This window comes from Carlito syrichta, unplaced genomic scaffold (assembly GCF_000164805.1).
Source record: "Carlito syrichta isolate Samal-C Ts95f unplaced genomic scaffold, Tarsius_syrichta-2.0.1 Scaffold290861, whole genome shotgun sequence".
Classification (NCBI taxonomy): Eukaryota; Metazoa; Chordata; class Mammalia; order Primates; family Tarsiidae; genus Carlito; species Carlito syrichta.
In genome coordinates this window covers 1-7,337 of record NW_007234957.1, presented here as the reverse complement: position 1 = coordinate 7,337, position 7,337 = coordinate 1, and the positions used below count along the sequence as shown (strand labels likewise).

The window sequence follows — 7,337 nt, the reverse complement described above, 5'->3', positions numbered from 1 at the left end:
AAATTGTCCAGGCTGTCCTCAAACCCATAGGCTCAGGCAATCCCCTCACCTCGGCCTCCCAAAGTGCTGGGATTATAGGCTTCAACCACTGTGCCCAGCCAAGACTATAAAAGAAATTCTTCATTCTCTGGTCTGCTTGCCTGTTCTTTTGTGATTCCTCCTTGCCCTGAATGTCTCTTTACAGATACTCTATTTATCCTCAAGGTCCAAACCAAGTCTGATGTGCCTCCCAGAAATGAGGCTTTGACTGTGCAATATCATACCATCAGGATGTGTCTTCCCATCAGTCAGTCCACCATGGTATTATCTGTTCCTCGCTGTAAGTCTTAAGTCTACCTTAAATTATAATTTCTTATGCAGACAGTACATCAATTCACCCAAGTAAACTATAAGAGTCCCTAGATGGAAAAGAATTAGCCATTTTCATCATTCCAGTACCTTCAAAAAGCACCACACACATCACAAGGGAAGTAGATGTATGTCAACTTAATCATGTGGGTTTGAAACAATTTATTCTAAAAGTATTAACTAAAATTAAGTTAACCACAGAAAGAACTAGTATCTGCCCAAACTTTTTAGAAACGGTGTTAAATTTTGACAATACCTAATTCCTCTTCCAATGACCCAAGGAGTTTACTAAGAGGCTTAGGAGTACTGACGCCGTCGAGTGGAGTGCTGGGGTGAGGGATTGTGTTGGACATCGTCAGAGAAGGAGCTGGCAGTCCAGGAATAAAAACCTTTCCCACCTTTGAGCAATAAAAAGATGTGGGGAAAAAAATACTGGTTTTTAAGGCATTATCCTTAAATAAAATGTTAAGAGATGTAAACACATATTTCTTTTGATATTTCAAAGTTTATGCTTACCAAAGACAACTAAAAAACAATTAAAATGTTAATAATCTTTCAAATTCCACCATCCAACTGCAAACATCTTGGTATAATTTCTCTTGGTCTGAAATCTCTTTTTTATTATTAAACTCTCTTTGCAGGACAGAAGGCAAATATTAACACAGTCAAGACATTATTCACAAATCCATACACTATATATTATTTTACCTTATTAATTTTACAGACAGCACAGACACTAAGCTTTCAGAGCTATAGCAGCAATCTTGTAAGTCTCCAGGCAGAGAAAAAGAATATCAACTATTCCCAAGGGTCTAAAAAACACGAGGATGGGTAATAATCAAGAAATTAAATCTAGCCTAATTCAAACTGTGCTTTCCAGCTCACAATCTCTATGTTCCAACATAAACTCTCAAATATTTCTTCCTTAAAAAATTTTAAATAAAGCAGAATAAATCATTGGAGCTTAAAAAAATGAGTTGACAGCCAGGTTCGGTGGCTCAGTCTGTAATCCCAGCACTTTGGGAGGCTGAGGTGAGCGGATTGCCTGAGCCCGCGGGATCGAGACCTGCCTGGGCAACTTGGAGAGACCTCATCTCTACAATAAATCAAAAATTAGCACGCACCTGTAGTTCCAGCTACTTGGAATGCTGAGGTGGAAGGATCGCTGGAGCCCAGCAGATTGAGGCTTGGTGGCCGGGACTCTGGGCGACAGAGTGAGACTCTAACTCAAAAAAAAAAAAAAAAAATGAGTTGACAGCCCAGGAACGGTGGCTCAGCTATAATGCCAGCATGCCTGTAATCCTTGGCCTTGGAAGGCCAAGGCAAGAGGATTGCTCGGGCCCAGGATCTCGAGACCAGCCTAGACAACACAGTGAGACCTTGTTTTTACAAAAAAAAAAAAAATGTAAAAATTAGTTGGGCCTGGTGGTATGTGCCTGTAGTCCCAACCACTTGGGAGGCCGAGGTGGAAGGATGGCATGAGCAGAGGAGGTCAATTCTGCAGTGAGCCATGATCTTGCCACTGCACTCCAGCCTGAGAAACAACAACAAAAAAAGAAAAATAGAGTTGACAATCCATGTAACCAGCCCTTATCGGGTACTCAGAAAAAACATGGAAGCAATTTACATCCATACAGGCTGAAAACTTGATAAGACTAAAAAGAGCTGCTCAAAACTAAAGTGAAATTTTAACAATAAATTTTTTTTTTTGTAAGGATGGACTTTATTTTTTTTAAAGTCTTTTGAGGGCTACAAATTGCAAAGTAAAAGCAGGTTACTAGGTAGAAATCTAGTGAATACATTTTGCATGTGCATGAAAACTTTATCAAAGTTATTCATTTAACAAATTCCCCCCATTCACAATTTTATGTTATAATGTTCTTCTTAAGTTCATTATACTTTTATTTCAAATTATATTACATGTTATTCCCTCAAGATTAACTTTTAAACACGAAACTCTTGCTTCCAAAGAATGGTACCTTCAAAAGCAGCAGTTTCCACTCAGTCTCTGGTGACCTTATTTCAGGCTAGTTTCTTTCACCAAATAAACCTTCAAAATGCTCACTTTTGACACAAAGTCTTTCCATTAAAAAATGTGGCTACATTTTTCCCTCCTAAAGACTATATACCTAGATGGGTAGCAGCAAGAAAGGAAAGATGAAAACTAAAAGGCAGCCATTAAAAATAAATGATCACTTGTATAGAAGAAATATTTGGCTCATGGCAATTAAAAAATAGCAACTACGGTACGTTAATAGCAAGATTCTTGAGTCATCACTGAACACGTTCACAGGACAAAGCCAGGCCAGTACGACCAAGTGGGATTGTGTATTTATCACTGCACTTCATCCTTCATGACAAATACTCCAAGCCAATGGCAATCTAAATCGTATCTAGATTCCCAGTGAGAACATGCTGTTAAAATTTTCAATTTTTACTGGGTTTCGTATTTAGTATGGTCATTTACTTTACTCGAACTCCTTTACAAGTTCCTTTTCTATCAATCCATGTGTATCCTGAGCGAAAAATACTCTAAATGACAAGACTTTTCTAAGATACATTTTCAAATGGTTGTACTTGTAAAGAATACCCATTTGTTTTGCTGGAAAGATACAAAGTGAATGCAAAAGGCTCTCAGTGGGGGAAAAAGCTCAGCTCTTCCCACTGCCACTGCACATATGATTTCCCACACTTCTGGCTTCACTAAGAATGGAAACCAGAGAGCAAGCAAGGACATCTGGGGTAAGAAATGCAAGAAAATGTTAATATGCAAGTAATGGCCCAAATACTCAGGATTCACAGGAATGAATCCAATGACTGCTGATGAGTTTTTCATTGATGAGGAGGGCTCTAGGCCGACCATATTATCACACAAATCATTGCCTTTTGAGACTTTGGATACTTATAAAGTTTAATTTGCAAACAGAATTTTTTTAACAAATTATTTTTAACCAAATCATATCTTGAAAACTGTTTATAGAAAACCCAGGGAATAAAGTGAACTGTTCATTGTGGAAGGCCTTAAATTACATTATTACAGTAGAAAATACAGGAGGTAGAAGATAACTGAAAGACGAATGCAACATTAGATTCAAATCTATAGCTCCTGTAGCTACTTCGAACATGGTTTCAGAAACTAAATCCAACATCTCCAGTAACCATGGAAATAGTTCAAATAAAATCTGCCATGAAAGCCCTTATATCCATGCTTGATATAGGGAGGTAGGAAGTTGTAAGAACCAGGACACATGAGACATGACATTGTATCTACAACTCCTGTTTGCTTTACTGAGGGTGCAGTTTCAAAATTCAGTCACCCTCTTCAGCTTCGGACCCAGATTTCTCTTCGGCATTTCTGAGCCACTCTACAAACTTTTTCATTTGCTCAAGGAAGACGCTTTTCCCTTTTGCAACATGCGCATCCTTATACCACTTCAGAATGGGCTCTTCACTCAGGACCTCAGCTTTATAAAAAAGCACCACTATCTTCTGGAAGGCTTTCATGAAGTGAATGTTGTCATAGCAATACTCCTGAATCTTCAGTAACAGTCAGCTCAGACTGACCTTGAGTAGTAAAGGCAGCAAGTAGAGGGCTGTATTGCGTCAAGTGCTTGACGGCTGGCTCTGCTACAAGCGCCTCTTTTTTGTTCCACTCCACAGTGCTCATGACACTTGACCAGATGGTTCCAATGACCACCGGTTCCGGGATGTTGTTTTTTTCATTTCCGCCTTGACATATAAAATTATATCCTTGAACGGATACCCGCGGGACATCTGTTCCTGAAGCTCTTTCTGGAGCTCCTTCCGTGCACCTATAGTTTGCCGATTCCGAACATACTCTGAAAGCTCTTTCAAGCCTGCCTCAGTAAAATACTTTGTGACGTGTTCAATGCTTTGCTTATTGGCAGGAGACAGTTCCATCAGTCTGTTGTCCATGCTGACTTTCCAAAGGCTTGCAGCTACCGCATTGATGTCTTTTTCATTTATCCATGACTTGAAGAGCTTTACAGCAAAAGCCGCTGAAACCCCCCTTCTTTAACCGGATTCTCATTGTAAAGGCTGTTAAGAATGGATGCATTCAGTATCCCATTAGCCAGAAGAATACCAGTCAACATAGCCAGTTTGTTCCTCTCTGACTCAGAAAAACCCTTCAAGAACAGCAGCAGTTTTTTTACTTCATCTTCAAAACCTTTCTCCAGGTATTTGTAGCGCCTGATTAACTTGTTAAAAACCTGAGCAAATGCTTGCATGGTCTCTAGGTCTTCTTGTGCTGCAAACATACAGACATCTGTACGCATCATGTCATCTGCCAGTGTACCACCTGGGGCCAGCATTCCACCGGCCACCAGAATGTCAAAGAGAGTTTCTGCATATCGGCGGTAATCAAGTTTTGTTCCAGAAGCATCAAGAAACTTAGCTACTGCTTCCAAATCAGTACCAGTTTCAGTTAAGCCTTGAATAATACAGTCTTGAAACTGAGTAGGGTCAAACCTCTCTTTTTCATCTCTTTTTCTGATTTTAAAACACTGGCCTGATAGCGTTGGCTTCTGCTGCTTTTGATTATTCATAAAACACACCCGAATTTAAGGCAAAGAGAAGAGAGCCAGAAATCCTGATGTGGTGGCAACTGCAGCAGTGTCTCCTTTGCGACCGGAACTAACGCACGGAGGAGGGGGAAGAGCAATAAATATTTATGTTAATATACTATTCAAAAGCTAATAAAATAACAGAAGTTGCCCAAAGAAAATCCTTTGGCTTAAAAAACAAATGACAGTGAGAACTAGTTATATATATATTTTAAAAGCTATCCTGAAGCCAGGAAAGGCAGCTTATTCCTGTAATAACAGTACTTTGGGAGGCCAACACAGAAGAATTGCTTGAGCCCAGGAGTTCAAGAGTAAGACCTCATCTCTACAGAAAAACAAAAAAGAAACTGAGCATGGTAGCACATGCCTGCAGTCCCGGCTACTAGGGAGGCTAAGGCTGAAGGATCACTAAGCCCAGGGGGTTGAGGCTGCAGTGAGCCATGATGATGCCACTGCATACCAACCTGAGCAACAGTGAGAACTCGACTCAAAAAAAAAAGCTATCTGAAACCCCTCGATTTTGAAAAGATGGAATAAGCATATTCTATTCTATTACCAAAAGAAAACAGCACCCACTATACAAAACATATAATGCAGCTAACAGATGATTCTGAAAAGTGGGGAAAAGAAGAAAACTGGCCAGGGACCTGAGATCCAGGAATGAGCTAATGATGAGTTCTCTAGCTTTTTGGCTTTGTTTTTTTTAACTTCTTACATCACCAGGCCTTGGGCTCTCGGCCTGCAAACCAGACATGCCAATGGTCACAGACAAGAGAGACCCCAAGAAAACCTCATTCTTTCCAGCCAAAGTGTTGGGAAATGAGCGACCAAGCAGGACAGAAACATTTTCACCATATATACCTGCACTACTCTGCACAAACACTAAGAAAAAAGCCATGGCCCACCCCTCCTCTTCACCACAAGGCATAGTGAAAATGTTGAATGCCCTTCAACTATCTGAGGAAGTTTTTTATTATTCTTAGTTTGCTGAGAATTTTTCTCATGAATAGATATTCATGATAATTTCATATCATGAATTTTTAAATCATAAATAGCTATTTTGTCAAATGATTTTTCTGCTTCTATTTAGATCCTTGGTCAGCAAGCTATGTTCCATGGCCAAATCTGGCTTGTATTCTGTTTCTGTACAATCTGTGAGCTAAAAAGTTTTTACATATTTAAACGGTTAAGAAAAAAAAAACAGAAGATGAATATGTGACAGAAACTGTATGTGATCCATAGATGTATGTGATCCATATCTGAGACCTTATATAAAAAGTGTGCCAACCTCTGATATAGTTGATCATTTTTGTTTATTTTTAATCTGTTATTAATGGTTAATTAAACAGATTGATTTTGAAATGTTAGAATCTACCTTGTATTTCTGGGATAAATTCTATTAGATGATGATGTATTCCTTTTTATCAATTTTCCTGATTCCCCCCATGAACAAGGCTTTTATTTCATTAGTGTTTACCTTTTTTTAAAATTGATTTCTGCCCTTAATTATATTGTTTTATTTCATTTACTAACTTCCCATTTTAGTCTTTTTCTAGTTTCTTAAAGCATAAGCTTTACTCATTGATTTAAAACTTCTTTTTCTAATATAAATGATTCGTGCTATAAAACTGTCAAATTCCCCTCAGCAATGTCTTATCTGCATTCAACAAGATAACATGTAATTTTCTTTCCACTCAAGTAAACACATTTAGTTTTCCTTGTGACTTTTTTGCCCATAGTTTTTTTTTAATGTTTTGTTAAATTTCCAGACTTTGAGGGATCGTTTTCTCCAGTATCTTTGTTACTAATTTCTAGTATATTTACCTGAAGCTATAAAACTTTTGGAAAACAAACAGAAGAAATCTTTGGAAACTAGGGCTAGGTGAGGAATTCTTAACCTTGGCACCAAGAAGCACGTTCCAAAATAGGAAACTGATAAAATGCACCTCATGAAAACACAGAACTTTGAGTTTGCAAAGGCCTTATTAGGAGGATGAAAAGACAAGCTAAGGGTAAGAAAAAATACTTGCGAATCATGTATCTGACAAACGACTTGCATCTAGAATATAAAAAGAGTTCTCAGAACTCAACAGTAAAGAAGGAACCAAATCAATTAGAAAAGATATGAAAAGACTAGGCACAGTAGATTGTGCCTGTAATTCCAGTGCTCTGGAAGGCCAAGGTGGGAGGATCACTTAAGGGCAGGATTTCAAAACCAACCTGAGCAACACAGTGAGACCCCGTCTCTCTCTCTCTCTCTCTCTCTCTCTCTCTCTCTCCACACACACACACACACACGTAACATGAAATGAAGAGATGATAACTCCATTAGTTGCCATCTAAACAATGTTGTGAAAAGATATTCAACAACATTAGCTATCAGGAAAAGACAAAATACAATCA

The 7,337-nt window shown here is 38.6% G+C and overlaps 1 pseudogene across 1 annotated transcript; it reads right to left on the bottom strand.

Annotated features, from left to right (window-relative positions):
- Positions 1-3,109: 3,109 nt before the first annotated feature.
- Positions 3,110-5,024, bottom strand: LOC103256648 (annotated as a pseudogene). Its single transcript, XR_002481766.1, has 2 exons — positions 3,913-5,024; positions 3,110-3,812 (listed from the first exon to the last, which is right to left on the bottom strand). The product of XR_002481766.1 is annotated as a basic leucine zipper and W2 domain-containing protein 1-like (transcript).
- Between the last annotated feature and the right edge of the window lie 2,313 nt (positions 5,025-7,337).